This window comes from Centruroides vittatus, unplaced genomic scaffold (genome assembly GCF_030686945.1).
Source record: "Centruroides vittatus isolate TY-2023 unplaced genomic scaffold, ASM3068694v2 scaffold_435, whole genome shotgun sequence".
Classification (NCBI taxonomy): Eukaryota; Metazoa; Arthropoda; class Arachnida; order Scorpiones; family Buthidae; genus Centruroides; species Centruroides vittatus.
The window spans coordinates 1,171,180-1,193,068 of record NW_027122708.1 but is presented as its reverse complement, the minus strand read 5'-3'; the positions used below and the strand labels follow the sequence as shown (position 1 = coordinate 1,193,068).

The window sequence follows — 21,889 nt, the reverse complement described above, 5'->3', positions numbered from 1 at the left end:
AAATGAGAATGTAAAAACTATGTAATTATTCTAATTTAATTTAATAATGAAATTTATAATTTGGATCAAATTCTAGATGAATTAAAGTATAAATTTTAAAATTATGTATGAGTTTATTACAAGAAAAACAGTATTTTTAAAAAATAAGTTATTCAAAGATCTTTGACTGATTTTGTGTGTGAAAATGAAAGATCTGATGTCTTTAAAATATATCTCATGATCTGCATACAAATGATTTTGTTCCCATTTTCACAAAAATGGATTGAGACTTTATAATTACCTGTATAACAAAGCATCAAAGAAATTACACTCTTTTGAAAAGGATTATTTAAGGATTGCAAAAATAAGTTACTTGCACTTATTTGAACAATATATATATTTTAAATTAATCATTTGTATAGTTTTACAGTGTCTTTTAATAATTTCATGGTTTATGTGTAACAAATACAGGCATTCCTGCTTAACATCATTTCACATAATGATTTTTGCTAGAATGTCATTTGGTTTTTAATACTTAAAGTTTATATTTATATCCCAAAAATTTAATACAGCATCATTAATGAAAAAATATGCAGAAGAAATTCCGAACAATTTATTAGGATGTTAGAATAACAGTGTCAAGAAAGGAAATATACTACATGTCTCAACTATAGCACTATATATAAGCAACATCACTAGACCCGATATATTATAAGCTAGACACCAACCAAATGCCAAAATTCTATCGGGCTAGATATGACTAATTATTAAATAAAGCGTTATAGCTGGCATTGAAAGAAGCATTATACCATTATCATACAACACCTTTTACAGCAGAAAATCTAAACACACTTTTGAGATCTCACTAACAATAGTCAATTAAAATATTTTCCAATTCACAGAAACATCAGAGACTTTGTTAGAAATGTGTTGCAATTTAATATGATAGTTTGTAATTTGTAACTAAAACACAATAAAATGCCTATATATGTTTTTTGAAATTAATTGGGAGTTTTAGGTTGACTTTGTAATGAATTATAACTTTTCCAATTTAAAATAATGGAAAATAGATATCTGGTTAATGTTTTCCCACAGATAATGTTGCCACCTTTTCAAAATTGCTGACCCAGACACCAGGGCAGGTTTCTTCAAACAGAAGTCCCTGACACATGCGCAATGTTATTTTACCATGCAAAGAATAACATACACACCAGTTCTAAAGTTCTAAACCAGTTAGGGACTTGTGTAGGAGCAACTTAAATTGAGAAATGAAATAATTTAGCTTTAAAGAGCTGAGAAGCCAAAAAAAAAAAAAATAATAAAAAGAAAAGAAAAAAGGTCAACAGGTTGCAACATACGTCAGCATAAGAGGGTGAATTAACTTTCAGTGAGAGGTCTGAAGTCTTTCGCTGTTAAAATAAAGTAAATTTATAAAAATATTTCCTAGTACTTTGTTTCATCATAATTTCACAATTTCTATGAAATCCCGGACAAAATTAAAAACTGGATGGGTAGCGACACTACCCACAGAATATCTTATTTTCGAGAACAAATTTTGAGAATTTATATTAAGTTGAGGATGCCTATATTTGTGTAGTAGTTCATCCCATAAATGATTTTTCCAAGCAGTATATAAAATAGTGATTATTAGTTGCATATATTGATTATAAATATGACATTGAAATTTTGATTGAAAAATATTTTATTTCCAAAATTTGTTATCTTAAGAAAGATTGTAGATATAGTATGTAAGTTGCAGTTTGTACATTAACTAATAGCCTCTATCAATATTTTTCATTTTTAGAAAATGACTTATTTATGCTAAAAATCATTTCAATGTGGTTATACCATAATGAGCATGCTATATACAGTATGTAATAGTAATATATATTTATTTATTAAAAAAAAGATATATTTTTTAAAGTTCAGTATTTTTTTAATAAAGATTTTGTAAGATTTTGAAAAATTCATGGAAGTGACTAACTCCCTATAAATATTTTTTTAAATATTTGTTAAAAATATTTTTGATTACTTATTATAAAATGTACCTTTATGATGGTTTTGTTTTTAAATTAGATAAGTGTTTCTATATGAAACTATAAAACCTGTGTTTGGTATGTCTAACTTGAGGATTGATTTCACTTTCTAAGAAATCTTTTTTTGCTGATAAAAAAAATACACAACTTTTAGTTTTTGATACTCTACATCACCTAATAATCACCAGATTTGGAAATGTTCATTTGGGTAATGTTCCCTGTCAATACAATAATTTTAGTTTTTTAATATACAGAGATGAAATCCAAACATTAAATATACTAAATTAGACATTATGATAGATTAAGATATACAAAGAGAAAAAATTGTAACTATTTATTGACATAAATATCTAGCAATTAGTTTAATTTACTCAAATGTTTTCATTTATAAAAAATACTATAAAAGAATAGAATAAAAATTGCTTACATCAGCAGTTTTCAACCATTTGTCTTTCATGGACTTCCATTCAAATGAGTCCATCAATATTCACATGCACCTTCATCAATATTCTTTTTATTATATTTAAGATTTAGCCAATGAACCATTTTCCAAACACAAATAAACTTCTATATGAGACAGTCAAATATATGCATATGCATGTAAACAAGTGTGTGTATGTTGAATTGAGAAATCCCAAAAATTCATTCCAAGTATATGCAATGATTTTCAATTGTAAAATAATAATAAATATTTTATTTGCATTAAGGCAAGCCTTGTTACAGGGGGTTATTTTTCCAGTAATTTAATAGTATACATTTGTTAATCAATGTTCATCCAATATACATTTTCTTAAAGATTACAAGTAACATTACAATAATCACTTGGTAGTACACTTTGTCATTTGTTTACATTTAAATATTTTAATATTTTACTTTGATTTACATTATAATTAGTAAACATTATTTTATTTCTATTAATTTTTCATATATTATTTAATTCATTAGCAATTTGAGTAAAAAAACCATTAATTCTATATTTTTCTCCACTTCTGCATGTTGAAAAATAATTGTTTATTTTATTTTGCATTAATTCTATACATTTGATTTAACATAAGCTTGTTTAATTTAGATCTATAGTCTTGATTTTGTTTCATACATATTAGTTCTTTAATTTCATATTTTTGACAGTATTTATTTAATCCTTCACAATCTCTTAGTAAATGGTTCAAAGAATAGTCACTTGAGTTGCACCAATAACACCTGTCTTTGGTGAAATGATTTTCAATTGTTATATGGTGTTAATGAAAGTATATGAGCTTCACAAACTGTGAATATATGTTCAAATCACAAGTGTCTTTAAATACTTATTATCTGATTAATTTTTATAAAAATGGCAAAAAGTTCTAAGGCATTGAGGACATCTTGAGTAAGTTTTATTTGAGAATCAATGAGCTAGGAAAAGTTACTTTTTTTTTTGTTTTTATTGTAGTAAATTTTTAAGACACGAGCACATGAGATTATAATACAGTTATATATACAATATATAAATGTAGTAATGTAGTTATATACACAAAAATAATACTATAATTTTTGTTAAGTGTAATGATAGAACATTCTTCATCAAAAATGAATTTGCAACATACAGTATTAATGTAGCAAGCAGATAGTTTCGTAGAAATTGGATGTGTCTAATTCACTTTATTTTACATTTATTACAATATTTTGTAATATGTTTTCTGTCATTTTATATTATCATAAGCAATTTAGGATATAAATTTTTAATATCTTTCATGCATTTTGCTTAAGAATTTGTTAGGATGTAATATTTTTTTCAAAATTCTTTAGGAAATATATACATAATTTTCATATTTATTTTATTGGTGATAAAAATAATTATTATAATTCAAATATATCTTTTGATAGTATCCCATTTTTTTCTCATTCCTTTTTACTATGCTTTTTACACACATACACAGTAAGGGTTTTCTCTTTTTATATGCATAAAATAAGAAAACAAAAGGAAAGTAAAAAGAGGAGAGAAAATGAAATGCTATAATTATACTATCAAAAGAAATTTGTATGTGTATATATACATGTGCACACATATACACTAAGTTCTCCACCTGTTACTGCCTGCCTTTATACTGATGTTTTGCATCATTTTATAATATTTGTCATATCTGTTTTGAAATTTATGATATTTTTCATATAAATCATGCTAATTTATATACAGGTATCTCTCATACAACACTGTTTCACTGTAACACGGTTTGAAAATTGGAGATATCCTCCATATAACACGACTTCCAGTTTCACTCTAACACAGTTTGGGAAATCTTTCTCCTTACAAAATTTCACAATTTTTAAGTATAAACTCTATTCTATTTCTTTTTAAGCTGCAGGCATGTGTGTCGTCTCAAATTTGCCCATGGATTTTAGAATATTGAAATTTTCTATTTGTTTGGTGACTTTCATCAGGTTTACTTTAATGAAAACTAATAGTAGAATTTTTCTTGCTTGTCCTAGCTTTTCTAACAACTGGGTGGTGTTGTTGTTGCTTTCAGATTGTAGCCTTTAAGACCCACTGTGTTTTGTTTTTATAAATTAATCTTAATAGTTAGTAAAGTTCATTTAAACATTTTTAGATAAGTGCTATTAAACTTTTTTTTAAACTGTAGCTAAATCATTTGTAAAATGATGAACAAAATACAGTGGTATCTCAGTATTCAAACACAAATTTTGGAAAAAGTCTCACTTGGTACTCAACTGAACAAATGTGATCTGTTAGAACAAATTTTCTATCAATAACATGTTTTTATTTTGTCATCTATAAACATTTTTTATGATGAAAGTAAAAATTAGGAAAATGTTGATACTTCTGATCAAGATCAACAAAAAAGCTGAGATGACTACAATACTTAAAAAAAAATACCCTTGTTTAACTAAAATTAATGTTAGTGCATAATACAGTACTTTTAATTGTGACTGTTAATTAATTATTGATTGGAAATAAATCATCAATTGCATTAATAAACATATTTCTCTTAGTAATGAAAAAGAATAGCATACTTTTGCTAACTTCTGTAATGTAACCCTATGTTTTACATTAGTTCTCTGCTTCATATAGCATCGATTTGCATAACATGGCACTTTTTGGAATGCAACTATCATGTTACATGAAGGATATCTGTGTATATATATATATATATTAGGTTTTTTAATTATATATATTATATAGAACATTCAAAAAGTTCTTGGAAAGTGGTTATTATTTGTAGACAGAATGCTATAGCTATAATTAATTGGTGTGTGTAAACTTGTTGAGACTTGCTTTATCAGGTATTCATATTTAGCCCATTAAGATTTTTTTTAATTCCCAAATTTAAAAAAGACATTAAAGGTGTACACTGGCAGTTGATCAAGTGAAATGTTTTGTAGTGCATGGTTAGAATCAAATATCATTGATTTCTACCAGAAGGGCTTAGAAGGGTGGCAACACCATATGAAAAAATGTTTTAACTTGAATGGAACATTTGTTGAAAAATGAAGTGCTAACTTCAATTTGCTGTCTTTTTATTTACCTAGTGAGGGACCTAGTGAGGGGCCGAAAACGTTTGTGTACGAACTTTGACTGCACCGGTTACAAGGTTTACAGGAGCCTACCGCCCTGGGGACCCGGGATCGAATCCGGACGGGTCGAGAAATCCCCAGGAATTTTTCGGGGGTGGTCCGTCCGGATATGTCGGTCCCCGTCCCTCACCACCCGGCCGCCCCATTGTGGGCCTGGCCGAACCCATAATGGGCTTGCTATAAGAGGCCCTCTTAGTGCCCACTGGAAACGTTTGTGTACGAACTTTGACTGCACCGGTTACAAGGTTTACAGGAGATTTGAATAATTTTATTTACATTTTCAGGAAACGTTTTTGAACACTTCTTTTATATAAAATATACGGTATATATATTAATTAAAAATCCTAATAAGGAATGAAGGTAGGGCAAAGATAATGATGTTTTTTAAAATAATGTGGAGCAAATTAATAATATTAATAAAAATCAAAAATAGGCAAGTGTCACTTAATCATCCAACAAGTATCATGGTGTTCTATGAAGCACCAATAGTTAAATTTATATAGGATAGATGTACCAGTTTTGGCCGGTGTACCAGTTCTGGCCAGAAAACAAATTTAACTTAAAAATATAATCACCACATATTCAAATCTGTCCAATGAAATAAACTTTTATTGTTAACTGTTCACACAGTTAACAATAAAAGTTTGTTTCATTTGTGATTATATTTTTAAGTTAAATTTGTTTTCTGGCCAGAACTGGTACTACGCTGGCCAAAACTGGTACATCTACCCTAGTAAATAGTTGTCAAATTATTTTAAACCCTATAAGATATTTTTTGAGATTTCAGATTTTTCTGGTAATGTACTTTGTGTCCTTTTTCAAATACGCTATTTCAATTATCTGTAAGAAGTCTGCTTCTATTTAAACATTTCCTGTCATTGAGTGAGTGAAGTCAATTAGCTTTATCATATTAGATACTAGTTTGTAGTATTCAATATATTGTAAAAGTAATGTTTCTAAACTCATATTGTGATTTTAGTAATAAGAAGTAAAGATTGAGTTTTTGATTTTAACTAGGACATTATGTGATTTTGTCATATTGCAATAGAATTGAAGCAGAGCTGAGAGAAACAGGTTATCCTTACACTTGCTGGGCACAGAAGAGGCAATCTTTGCACCTAATGGTTGCAGAGAGGCTGTCCTTGCACTTGCAAGCCATGGAAGAGGAGATTGTTACACTTTCCAAAACAGAGAGGCAATCTAAGAACAAAGCAATTGGTCTGAATTGCTTTATTTTTCTGTTCTGTTCATTTATTGCACTCATTTTCTGTTAGGTGCATGCAATGCTTTTTAAAAATTTTTTTCCCTAAATTGCCCTCAGTCACATCATAGGGTATGGACATTATCAATTTGACTCCACTGTATCAAAAATTAAGTCATAGACCCACATTTTCTATTACATTTTTAACTTCCTCATAACAATTAATGGAAAATGGCAAAGTTTTATCAAAATTGATCAATTAAATTTCAAGAACAAATGCAGTTCTGTAAGCCATATAGAAGAGGCTTTGCTAACACTCTTCCTCAATAATAACAGAATAATAATTTTATTTTAGTTTAAGGATGCATATGATCCTGAAAGTTACTAATAAATCAAGCAAATGTAGTTTTTCTCTTAAAATTAATTCTGTTTGTGATTGTCCAATTTGTTCTATATATAATTAAAAACAAAAAAGCAATTTACAATCAATTCTACAGTGTTTTTACAACCCATTCTATTCAATGAATTCAATTTTTGTTATGATATATTTTGTTCTCTAGCATTAATAATCAATATAATCACCACCATGAAATTCCAGCAAGTATAAATTTAATATAACAAACATTTTTCATCATACTTTAATGGTAGTGTTTATATTTTATTGCAATATTGCTTTTATAGCCATTTCTATTTATTCTTTTTTGCTTAAGTTAAGCTTACAATTTGGTTTTGATTCCCATTCAATGGCAATTATCTTTTAAAATTACTATGCTTATATTTATTTTTTTGTTTTTGATCATTTACGTCCTGTTCAACATTATGGATTAAAAACAGATTAATGACAAACTTTAATATTAATCTTTAATTTTGAATTTCTGAATGTGTATATTCAAATTTATATATGACAGTCTGCATTGTAAACATTTATTTTTTGTTGTGTATTCAAACCTAAAGATGACTGATAAATACAGCTGAAAACATTTATTATATTTTTGAGCATATAACATATCCCACTTTATGCACCACTCCAGGCATGAGTTCATTATTGCAATTTTAAAATTGGAATATAGCCTGCATTCCCTTTTAAACTGTCTTTTAATACTGTATTTTTATGCAGATAACCTACTGGTTATCTGCATAAAAATACAGTATTATTCTTAATTATAATTCTTGTTGAATTTAAGATTGTTGCATTTGCTACTTGAATCACTTAGTTTCAACCTTTCTAAATTAAAAAATTTAACTTCCAACAGAATATCTAAAACAAATGAGCAATTATTTATGGTGACATTGTCACAATGCCAAGCTGCAATTTTTAATTTTTTTCCATTTATTGAATTTAAAATATATGCTCTCCACCTCAAATTAGTGATGTCTTGCCCCTGTACATCATACTTTTCCTTTAACAATAGAGTTGTGCCAGTCATTTATTAACTGTTTTCAGGGGAAAGTTTTGAAATAATGAGACTTCCAGTTTGTATCAAAAGTTTATATATAGTTAATAAGGCCCCCTACCCCTAAGATTTCCATATCTGGTTTTGAATTTTATTTATCTAATACCATTCTTGAGATTAAGGAAAGACAGACAGATGACAGGGGAAATTTATAGATCTACAGTTTTTTCAAATTTCAGCCAAATATTATTGTACATTATTTATTTTGAAGTAAGTTATACTTTGATTAAGCAATCCATCACATTTTGATTTTAGAATTATTAAATTTTCCTGATAAATAAAACTGTGAATTTTAATTGTTTTTTTTTTTAATTCGAAATATAGGAACAAATTTTTGGGACTCAGTGCCAAAAGCATGGTATGACTTAACTACTTTTTGCCTAAATATTCTGTGCTGAAATGGAGATGTATCCTATATACCAAGATGATATAGCATAAAATATGGTCTGTTTCTGTGAAAAGAAGATATAATACAATAATTTGTATTTCTGATATTAATGACTTTGTGTTTTATTTGATAAGTTAATGTTTAAAGTTAATATAAACAAAATAACTATTCTTCTTTATTATTCTCCATGAATAATGTGGCAGCATTACAATTCCACTTCTACTAGATTTATGCTTTCAATCATTATTTTTACATTTTAAATTGATTATGATCTGTCAGTATGATTTGTGACATTAATATCATCATAGTCAAAAATTAAAAAATATTTTTTGCTTTACAAATTTAATAATCTACTTTTTATAAATCTAGTAATATAATTTGATTTCATTTGCATTTTTCACTTATAAAATGACACAAGTTACTCAAACAGATTATTAATTTATTGTTATTTTAATGATATCATACAATAATGTCAAAATTTGTTTCCATTCTTTTCATTTGTATTTATTTATTTATTAAATTAACTTCACTTATTTATCACTCAAAAATTGTTCTTTTGGTGGTTTGTACAATCCTAATGAATAGTTTTTTTAAATTATATTTCATAAAGCATTTCAGTTTGTTTTAAAGTCGTGTTATTAAATATAGTGATGCAGATTTTTTTGTTTTTGATGATGATCTATTTTTAATATATCAGTTTGGTAATATATAGCTGCTACAAAAAACCAAGAAAATAATTAAATATTAATGAAGTATTAACACACATTGATTAGAATAAAATATAAAAAATATTGTTGTTAGTTGATTAGAAATATATTTATAATGACATTAAATGAAAATCTATAGCAGAATGTAAGCTTGTGCACAGCATGTATGTTAAATGCATGAAACAGCAAGGTTTGGCAAGACATACTGAATAGGAGAGGTAAAAAAATCTCATTTTAAAGTTTATTGTATTCTTTTCTAGTTGTGCTGATTGTTATTTGTTTTTATTTAATAGTGTCACTTTGCCGTCAATATTCAAGTTTATACTTTTTCACACATTATATCATATTCATTTTTTCAGCTTATATTTTGCTTTTTATACACTGTATTTGAATCTGCTGTAATCCACGACAACTTTTTTATTTTTGTTTTTTCAGAAGACTGATTTAAGAAATTAAATATGCAATATTATATATGGGATGATTCACTTGGAACTGAATACTTACTTTGTTTAATACCTCGTGATTGCACAGTCATATTTAAATAACATGTAATGTAAAATATACCTTGTTCAAGTGTTCATCCTGAAATAAAGAATTGTTCTATTTGTGTTTCATGCTCATCTTTTTATTTTACATGGAGATATTTCACATAATAAGTGTTTTTGAGTGAATTACCCTGTATAATATAACACTTATACAAGGGAGACAGAAAAATAAAACATTTTATATAATTATTAAAAAAAAAAGGGAATGTAGTAAAAATAATTTAAGTAATAAATGTTAAATAGTATTTAATGTTCTAATGTTTGGTGGTGATAAGACTCCTGAAGAAGAAAAGTGAAGATAGAAATATAATGTTTTTCAATGTTACTCTATATAAAATATTTTATTCTAAAATAAATTAGTCAAATAAATTAATATTTTGAATTTCATTTTAAAAAAATTGTCAGTTTTGTGTTTAAGTCTCTAGTATGTGCTTTTAAGTGGATTGTTTTTTTATATGATGAATGTAATATGATTTAGATGATTTGATATCCATATTTATTATAATTCCAGTGAAGAGTTTTTTGTAATAATAGTTTATTGCACATAAATATTTTTTACTTTTGTAGAAATATTGAGAGCATGATCCAAAAATTCTAAGTTCTTATTTATATTCTGTAATATAAATAAAAATTATATAGCATACAGTTACAAAACTGATAGATCTAATTTTTAAATTAGAATTATAAACAATAATTTCAAAAATAATTAAAAACAAAATGTTAAAAGTTATTGTAATGCTAGATTAAATATTCTGAAATTTTTTTTTCATAATTAACAAAATTACATTTTTTAATAGAATAAGAATTATGAATTTTACATCAAATAGTTAAAATTTAAGCATTCTTCTATTTATATATAAAATGAAATTAGCTTCAATTTATCTGATTAGTATAATTGTTATTCAGTTTTATTAAGAAAAAAATCGAACTTTTTAATGATCATTCTTCGGTGTAATTTTGCTTAAAATTATCTGTTACTATTTTTAAACTAGAAAAAGCATTGCAGCATTGCAAAATATACTAAATTAAATTGAAATTATAAAATTTTTTGGTTAATTTATGGGAAGATATTGAAAACTCAAGTTTGAGTACTTTTATTGTACAATATTTGCTTATATTTTGTAAGTAGCGTGTAATTTTAAGCATGAACACAAACAAATGCATTATTTATGTTAAATGCTCAATTATTTTTGACATATATTTGAAATGTTTGTGTTAGTGCTTAAAAACTACACATTGTTTTAAATTTATATTGTTCTGTCATATGTTCTAAAAAAGTGAATATAATAAGCATGCTTAAACTTTTCTTATTGGTATAAATATTTTTTTAATAAAATCAACATATTAATAGTTTTTGTTTAATATCCATTATATTAGACTGAATTATTCATTAGTGCTACTTTGTGTAATTTATAATTGATTTAAAATACTGATAAATTATTAAGTTTTAAAAAAATTATGTTTTATTGTGCTCAGTGCTAAAATTTATTTTCTATCTTTTTTGCCATTGGTTTTTAGATAACACTATTTTTGAAGATCTATTTTATTATTAAAAAATAAAATGGTATTTTTCAAAGAAAAATCTCTAAAATACAAAATTTAAATAACATTCTTGATGATAAAAATATATTTTTATTATCAAGAATGTTATTTACTGTTTAACAGAACTAATTTTTATATGAGATAAATTTTATTTTTTAACAAAATTCTGCATTAATATAGTTTTTTAAAAAAAAAGCAAATTTTTTTTTGTACTAGAGCAGTGGTGGGCAAACTTTTTTAATGGGGGGCCACAAAGTTTAAGAAATTCTAGAGGAGGGCCAGAATTATAGAAAAAATGCATTTTGTGTTAAAGCTTTTAATCATAATATTATAAAAACATTACAGCATTACACACAAATGTTACAAATTACTTTTTACCTTAAATAATAATTAATTTAACTTTTATTCGAAGGCCCTGCCATGGTAGGCGTGTGAGACATATGGAATTGTTTTTGATTTTCCATATTATTTTCGAAAGCAGGTTCCAGCTGTGACGAAGCAACTTTCAGCAGTGTGAAAAGGTGTTCATCAGTCAATCGGTTTCTGATTGAGTTTTTCCGCAATTTCATGGTCGAAAAAGTCTGTTCGCACACATAAGACGACGCAAACATCGCCATAATTTTCTGGGCGTGAGCAATCATCTTTGGGAATTCAGATTTCTGCAGTGCTCTATAAAAATCTAGTTTTGTGGAATTCAAGAACAATTGCTTTAAATGGGTACTGCACTGCATTTCAATAATTTCCAACTGCAATTCTGCAGATACATTTTCCGGATCTACATTAAACGGCATCGAGGAAACATCTAGCGATGATTGAATGTTCTTAAAATCTTGAAACCTAGTTTCAAATTCTGTGTGAAGTTTTTTCAACGCCTGACTGAATTCTTTTAGTTTGTTCTCACTCACTGGTGACATGGATTTTAAACGCAGAAAGTGAGTTAAATCGTTCTTTGCCATGCAGTTATAAAACAGAAAAAACTGAGTTTTAAATGATTTCAGACAACCCCAAGTCTCATCTATAAATTGGTTCTTTTCTTGCAATTTTTTAATTTGTTATAGTGTTCGAGCAAATCGGTAAAAAATGCAAAATCGGTACGCCAATCTTTGTCTTCGAAGATTTGGAAATCAGACCATTTGTCTGTTTTATTCTTTAAGAAATCTTGTATTTCCTCTTTTAAATTCCAAACCCGTTCAAATGCATATCCACAACTTAACCATATTACTTTCGTGTGGTAAAGAAGGTCAGAATAATCTGCATCGACTTCAATCAGAAATTCTTCGAATTGTCGGTGTACCAAGCCCCGAGATCGAATCGTATTAATTAGTTTTAAAACCACATTAAGTACATGGGTAATATCTATTGCAGCTTTACAAAGGACGTCCTGGTGAATTATACAATGTAAAAATACAACATCGTGATTAGGATTCTGGTTCCGAAAAATACCTGAAAATTCCGCGTTTTTTCCAACCATATTTGGGACTCCATCTGTAGTTATATTGCATAATTTTGAAATAGGCGCATTTAAATTTTGAAGACCTTCGGAAAATTCGTTATAAATTATTTGTCCCGTCGTTTTTCCTTTTATCGATTGCAAACAAGCTTCAGTAATATTAAATTCGTCGTCAACGCCTCTAATGATTAATAATTGAGCAGTGTCACTTCTATCCGTACTTTCATCCATCGTCACGGAAAAATATTTAAAGTTTTCTATACGCTGCCTAAATTGAGTCGACAAGTTTGATGCAATGGCATCAATTCGCGTTGTTACTGTTTTTCACGATAAGCTGACAGACTCAAACTCTAATTTTTTCTGGACATAAAATTTTACTCATACTCACCATACAATCTTTTACAAATTATCCTTCCGAGTATGGTTTGTTATTTTTAGCTATTTTATAAGCCACAACATATCCAGCCAGTGTAGAAGTCTTTTGAGCAGTGTTTTGCTTTATAAACACATTCCGTTGAGCAGATATTTTGTTTTTTAGGTTTTCCGCATTTACCTTTTTTTCTGCGTCATTCATCAAAGCATATTTGGTTTTTGAATGTTTGGTGTTGAAATGACGAGCAAGGTTAAAATCTTTAAATACCGCCACTGCTTCATTACAAATAAGACATACTGGCTTACCGTTGTATTCCGTAAAAAAGTATTTCCAAGCCCACTCTTCTTTAAACAGACGACACTCGGACTTTTCGTTTTTTATACGCCATTATCCCAAAAGTTCAGATTTTTCTAAAAACGATTATGAATGTAAAGCGTTACGCGAACAAGCAAGAACAAGAGAGAAAATTAATGTAAAACGTGCGGCTCGGTCAGTGACAGCTGGCGAGTGGCAACCGAGTTCACTCGCCCCCGCTGCCCGCGCTTCTCATTTCAACACGCTTTGCGTCCCGTATTACGCAACACTTGAACTACGTGGCTAGTTTAGCTTCACCTATAGGTTATGCATCTATTATTCTACTAAGTAGAAGCTACTTTATACTTCTCGACCGTCAAAACGTAATTATAGTGGGCCATATACTATCCATGTCGATGGACCCTCGGCGGGCCGGATTAAATACTTTCGCGGGCCGTACTTTGCCCATCACTGTACTAGAGAATGCTCCATTTAAAAATCTCTTTAAAAAATTTAAAATATAAAATTTATACTTTTTCATACTTTTCAAGCTAAAAAGATAAGTTTTTATAAAATAATTTTAAAGAAAGAATGAAATATGAAGTGTTTTTAGGAAAAAGTTCACAAATTAATTTGCAAATATTTTAATTTAAAAAGAGAAAAGACTAATACTTAATGAGTTTTGTAAAAATAAGTGATTTTAAAGTTGTGTTTGAAGGATTTGATCCTATAAATTAAAGAAAAGAAATATTAAATTCAGTAATGAAGTTTTATCATCAAGGATATTACAGGCATTATTCTTCAAACTAAACACATCCATAACTATAGAGCAAGTATTTCTGAATTGATTTTTGAATTGTTCCATTTAGAATTTAAAGATTTTAGATCAATAATATATTTCAAACAAACATGTACATAGTGGTAACTTTGTTTGGAATATACCCAGAATAAATTCTAAAATTATATTAATTATATAATTAACATATATGATGCCAAATAATTAGAAATACTATAACATTGAAAAAATAAAGTGATAATGTTTTATAGCTCAGTTATTATTTAGTAATTTTAATAATATTTGATAATATAAAGAAAAATATTGAAAGAAACATGCTTATAAAACAACTGAGTTTTTCATAAAAAAACTAAACTAAATTAATATTAAAAAAAAGTTTAAAATAAAATGTGCATAAAGTCATTAAATAAGCTTGGAATCTTTTATTATAAAAATTATGCAAAATATTAAATAAGATTTTAGATACATAAAAGCTATACAATTTATCAGTTTAATAAACTGTGTAATTTATTAGCAGTAAATATAATTAGTTAATTATTAATGCTAAAAGAACACATACATTTGCAATTTTCTCTATTATGATAGAAAATTTAAATGAAAAGTAATAAATTTAAATGTTCAACTGCAAGTAGAGGAATTAAGATTATTCTAAAATGATGAGTTAGTTCAATAAAATAGAAGAATCAAGATATATCAAAATGATCATATGCTTTAATTTATTTTAAGATAAATTTGCTAGATGACTATGAATAGCACTGTAGGTGTATATGAGGAGGAAATACATTACATTTGATCCATTGGACTGATTTCAATAAAATTTGGCATATAGGTATAGAATCAATGATGAATTCAATTCTAAGTTTCATGACCTAGTAATCTACTATGAACACTTCTTATATATAGCTTTTACAATAAGTTAAATATATATGTAATAAATATAAATAAATATTTTATTTTGAATCAAAATTATTATATACAATTAAATTTTAATTGTATCAAAACAATATTTAACAAAATAAAAAGAAAATTTAAAAAAGAGAGAGAGGAAAAGAGGAAATATAATACAATATTTACAATGATGACGATGAAAAATTTATAGTATTTTAGAAAATGCTGTAATTATTTATGAATATTCAGACTCAAACTCATTTTATAGATAAATTTTAAAGTAAAAACATGATATTTATTATAGAATGTAATTATTTTTTAAATACAGATTTTTTCTTGAAAACACAATTTTGTGGTAATTTCTATATATTGTTATAACTGTTACTTTAACAGTTTACTATATTATAAGTTATACTAGTATATGAGTGTATTCTTTCAACAGCACAATAGACTTTTTCAGGCCTCATTACTCTGTGACAATTTCGCACAATTTGATTTTAATATATCTGAATTTAGTTTGCATATATTATTTAATTATTGTTTTGATTTGTTTAAAAAGTAATTTTTATGAAAATAAAAATAGATGAAAATCTTTAAGTATCTAGATCAAGGTTCTTTTGAAAAATGTAATTTTTATAAATATATGTAGCCTATATCCCTCTTTTCTTAATACTGAAAAAACACCTTTTAAAACATTTATATTGTTTTAAAAATTTATTGGAAAACAGTGTGTTATAATATCATATATTTATAAGGAATTAAATTGATAAAATTTAGCAGATTTATGTATTACACACAAGTGGAAGAACATTAAACCAATAGAGCTTTGTTCTAGCATAATATTTATAAAGTGACAATTTTTTAAATAATAGAAATGTAAAATTGATTTCTATTCTACAGTAATTTTGGTTGAGTGATTTTACTGACATCCAAATTTTAATCTTATTTAATAATATAAAGTTTTAATTAGACACGTTTTATATGATTTGACTATAAAATTAGATCATAAATATTTTACATTATAGAAAATGCAATTAAAATTTAAATATATCACACAATTTTAATATTTTAATTAATGTTAATTCATCATTGAAATCAGACATACTTAGGATTAATATATATCAAATTAGTGAAAAATTAGTTTATTTTTACAATGTCGAAAATATTTTATTTAAATAATTATTTTTTCTATTTTAATTGCATTTTTCCTTGATTTAAGAGAAACTCATTATTATAAGTTTCTGGTAAATTGTTAATATTTGTTTAGTTTTTAGAATAACTAAAAATTTATTCCAAGTTAATTTTAAGTAATATATTAATTAAAAATTTTCATTTTATTATTGTTTGATATTGTAAAAACATTTCGTTAAAAAAATTTTATTTGTACACTTACACTTTTAAATGACAAAACACATCTGAAACAGGTTTTTAAAGTTGTTCCAAATCAGTTTTTGTCTGATGAATCTTGATGATTTTCAAAGTTCTATAAAATAAAATAACATTTAAAATTTTAAAAATTTCATTTTTGATATTTGTTTATTTAATAAATAAAAAAAAATTTTTTTTTATAAAACTATGTAATAGATAGGATAGTTAAAAATAAGGAGATTATTTTTTTCAGATTTACTTTTTAAACAAAAGACGTACCATATTTATACACAACATTAAGGTATAAATGATCTTTTTTTAATGAAGTGAAAAGTAATAGTAACAATTTGTTTTCAAAATTCATCCTATTGCTTTATCATTTCATGTAAATTTTTGTAATTTATACTGAAATTTAAATCAAATATGAATAAATATTTTTAAATACTTGTTCTGATGTTGTTTACATTAAAAATTGATTTAAAATTATTTAATCTTCCATTATATTTGTTTATGGAAAAATATATTTGTATTTAAATTTAATATTTAAAATTTTTTAATTGATTTTGTTTTTAATATTAATTTTTTTTAATTCTAAATATATTTTTTTGTTACTGCAGTTTTATTTATATATGGAAGTAAATATTTTTCACTTCATTGGAAAACTGTTAGTTTATAGAAATTATATTCCATTAAAAAATCTTTGCAATATAATGTATATCATATAATCAAATATATACAGTATACTATAAATACATTTTAAAGATGAATCTGTATTTTTGTTTTTATATTTATAGGTTGATAATTTTGCATATTGCATATACATGCTTAATTTTAAAATTTTTTCTCATATAATAAAATTTCAAAAATTAGAATTATATATATATATATATATATATATATATATATATAATTCTAATTTTTTATTAGCTTGAATAAGTTAAATGCAAAGCTTAAAAAGTAATGAAAAAAAAACAAATACACACAACAGTTCATTTAATGAAGGTTTTTTTCTATAATACAAAAGAACCTTTTATTCTAAATTACAGATATTGTTGTCAGTTGTATAATGTTATCGGAATTAGCATATCTAAAAACATGTAAACTAAAATTCTCTTATACAACTTCCTTTTGTAGACTTTTGGTTATCATCATTATCTTAGCTTAAAAATGCCTAATTTACCCAGTCTTTTCATGTTATCAGCTTCAATATATGGTTGACAATGCACAACTATTATTCTTAACCAGTACTTTAAAGATTAATCATTAATTGTTTTAATTGTTATTTGCTGGGCAGAACATTAGTTTAAATTACTGCTATTTCTTATTAATAGTAAGTACACTAGTACTAAAAGTTATTACTGTAAAAAAAAATAACAGGAAAACATTGGATGAAATTCCTATTAATAATTAAAATAAATAAAAATAACTTAAATAATAATAAATAAAGATTCATTTATTATTATTTAAGTTATACATTTTTTAAAATTGTTTTAGGATGTCTTTTTAATGTTGGAATCAATAAAATCAAATTTCAAATAATTGTAATTATCCGCTTAATGCTATCACTATGCATAAGTTTCAAAGTGATTACAATAAGTGAATTCTATCATTTATTGGATTTTGTTAAGTGAGGAGTAAATTGAGTTAAAATTAAAAAATTAGAAAAATATTTAAATATGCTTTTTACCTTACATAATGAACATTTTGAAAAACTTACGTTATCTGCATTTTATTACTTTTTGTTTGTTTAATTCTCCCCACACTGTGGGCACTAAAAGGTCTTTTTAATCATATCTGTCATCGGTTAATCTAAGCCTACAATGGAGATAGCCATGTACCACATATTCAGGACAAACCACCATATCATTAAAAATTCTGGATTTGCTTGCCTGGATTTGATTTTGGGTGTCCCAGAGTAATAGCTAATCTAGCTGGCCTGATGGCCAGATAGATCAGCTTACTGCTCTGGAGTAGTCTACATAAAATACTTAGAAATATTAATAACAATTATACTAGAAAATAAAATTTATTATATTACATATTAAAGTTACAGTTTATCTAATTATCTAGTTAGTTATAAAACTACAAAGGTAAATAAATTGCATTTTAATAGTTAATATAATAAATTACTTATTTTTTGAAATTATTTTCAATACATAGCAAAACAGTACAATACAACTAAACTTAACTCATTCTGATGATAAATAATAAATATAATTTTCTATTTTATACTAAAATGATAATTTTTATAAATTGCAACCTAAATAATTACAACTTAATAGATGTGCAAGGATTAAATGTCAAATTTATAATAATACTTCTTTAGATTAATAATAATAATCTTAAGAAAATATTATTTATATAGTTTGAATTCAGTCTGAGTTTTAAAACTAATACTAAACACTTCTGAAACACTTAACACACACTGTTTTGTGTACAGTATATATATCATTTACTGGTAGTTAGAATACTTAACTTATTAAGAATTTTTCACAATCTTGATTATTTTATAATTTCAGTAATTTCCAGAACTGGATAAACATATGCATTTGTTTTACACTATTATACCATGATTACTTATATTTTTTATTTTCACTTTGATTGCATTTCTGAATTATACAAATGATATATCTTTGAGTAAAAATTCATCTTTATATGTTTAATTTATTTAATTTTTCAATACATTATATTACATTTATGATTTATATTAGCTGATTTATTTATCAGATTTAAATTTTATTATTACTATTAAATATATATATATTTAAGATATAATGATTCCTGCAAAAAGTTTATAGATACTTGTTATTTTATTTGTTTCGTGATGCTAAATTTCCTATTTAAACATTCTTTTGTATTATGTAACTAATATGCTGTAGATTAACTAAAAATTAGTATTATATATTTAAAAAGCAAAGTCTCTCGATTTCAATTGAAAACATTTTTGCTTTCCTTAAAATTACTGCTGGAGTTTAGTAAGGTGTTTGTTTTTATTTACTTAGTTCTTCAGTTTTCAAGTCTCTCTCTCTCTATCTCTCTGTTTTTCTTTAATATTAAGGATGGAATATTTTACTTGACCAAATTAGATTTTTTTCCTGTAAAACAAATATATGTATACATAAAACATATTTTTTCTAAAATAAAAAAAAGAAATGGAATCCAGACTTGACTTAAGTAATGTTTGTTCAATGGATAGCATATTATTAGGAATGTTTGATTGAGTTAAACATTTGGAAATAATAATTTACATTATTTCTGAATTCTTGGTTTAGCTTAATGGAAATTATTAGTGTTGGTGATTTATCTATTTATCACCTAAACTTGATAATTATTTTTAGACATGTATGATGAAATATAAATTTTATATTTAGGTCAAGGGTGAATGAACTACTTAGTTTGTTTAAAAGGACTATAATTTTCTTTTTATCCAGAAATATATTTTCATATAAAAGATTCAGTTATATTTATAATTTGGGCAGTGATTCTTAAATGCCATTTATTAAAAACATTTATATTAAATTTTTTATTAATAAGGATTTTATAACAAAATGTTTTCTATATACTAGGCTTTTCTATATGTTATCATTGAAAAGCTTCATATATGTTATCAGTCAATTAGAATGCTTGTTTATTGCTTATGACAGATTGAATTAAATTAATATTTTATCATTATGAATAATAAGTTCAACTTTATTTAAAATGATGAAAGTCATAAAAATATTACTTTTATAATATCGTGTATTTTATTATATAGCTATATAAACTTATTTAAATTGTTTGGTATCAGATTTGAAATATCGTTATAATTTTGCTTCACAAATTGATATGCTTTAAAAAAGACAGCCATTAACTTTTTCTTTGTCTATTTGATAGATATATAAATATCTTCATTTGATATTTATTTAATAACCCAATATTGGTATGGTATACGTGATCTTGTTTGTATAAGAAATTAAAATATGAGAATTGAAAAAAGCATTTAAATAGTACATATGCACTTCATATCTTTTATCAGGGTTATTAAACAGATGTGTAGGCTTATCTGTAGACAAGAGATAACTATCACTTTCAAAAGTCGTATGGAAGTAATGTAAAGAAGCCTGGGTGGGCCATGGTATTTCTTGGCATTAACAGTCAAATCTAGGTCATCAAGCATTTGTTCTGTAGTTCCTGGTGTCAAGGCTAGCTGGTTCCAGTTCTGCACATGTTCCCAAAGATGCTACTAGACAAAAAGAAATAAATTTAGAAATAGGTGACACACACTCAACTAAATTATAATAAACTGATCTGTACAAACAGATCTTTTCTTGATGTTTTTCCAATTTTATTAAAGAAACTGTCACAATTAATACATACCTTTAAAATTTTTAAGAAATTAAATTAAAGAATGAATAACATTTTATGATCTGAAATGAAAATGTAATTATTGATTTTTTTTAAAAGTTTGTTTCCTTGTCAGTTAAAGGAAAATTATTTTAGAAAAGGAAAACTGTGTAAACATTTAATTAGGTTAAGCCTTCGTTTTTTAAAATAATATATTTTGTGATTAATTAAATTTTATCATATGTTACAAATACATGCTAGCTAATGTCCAATTAACTTTGTAAATAAGCCAAGATTTGACTTTAATAAGTTAAACATTATATTCAAAGATGATGATCTGTAGTTTGAACTGATTTTACTTTTAAAAAATTACATTTATTTTTAATTTTTTCTAGATTTTTTTAATTACAATTAAAATCTGATTTATAAATATAAATTTAGTAATTAATTAATTTGGTTTTAATTATTTAATTCAAATTTTGTAGTAAATAAATAAATTACTTTAAATTTTTGTTAAATATATCTAATGTATCTGTTTTAAGTTATATTATAAATTAATGATATGCTATTTTCATAAAATAATTACCTTTGTATTTTTGAAATTATATATGCAAATTTAAAACAAAAAAATTGTAAAAATATTTTAGTATATAGAAAGTGAAATAATAAAATTGAAGTAACTTGAAAATTTCAATTTGAAAACTTAATCTCTTACAGAATATATGATATTGATATGTGTCAACACTACACTTGTGTTAATAATTGGTTATCTTATAAAAATATTAGTTAATGTTAAATGTTGAAAAAGTTATTGATAGTTTATATGAAACTAATGTTTAATTTGTATTTTAATGTAATTTTGATAAATTAAAATATAATTTTACATAACTACTAAAGATTAAGAACTGGAAAATTTAAAATATTGTTAAATTTTTTTTTATTTAATTTACAAAATTAAAAAAATAAATTTAGTGA

At 25.1% G+C, this 21,889-nt stretch overlaps 1 protein-coding gene across 2 annotated transcripts in view; it reads left to right on the top strand.

The window, feature by feature from the left end:
• The window catches only part of yki (Transcriptional coactivator yki), a 96,524-nt gene that overhangs the window by 31,321 nt on the left and 43,314 nt on the right, over positions 1 to 21,889 (top strand). The window lies entirely within an intron of this gene.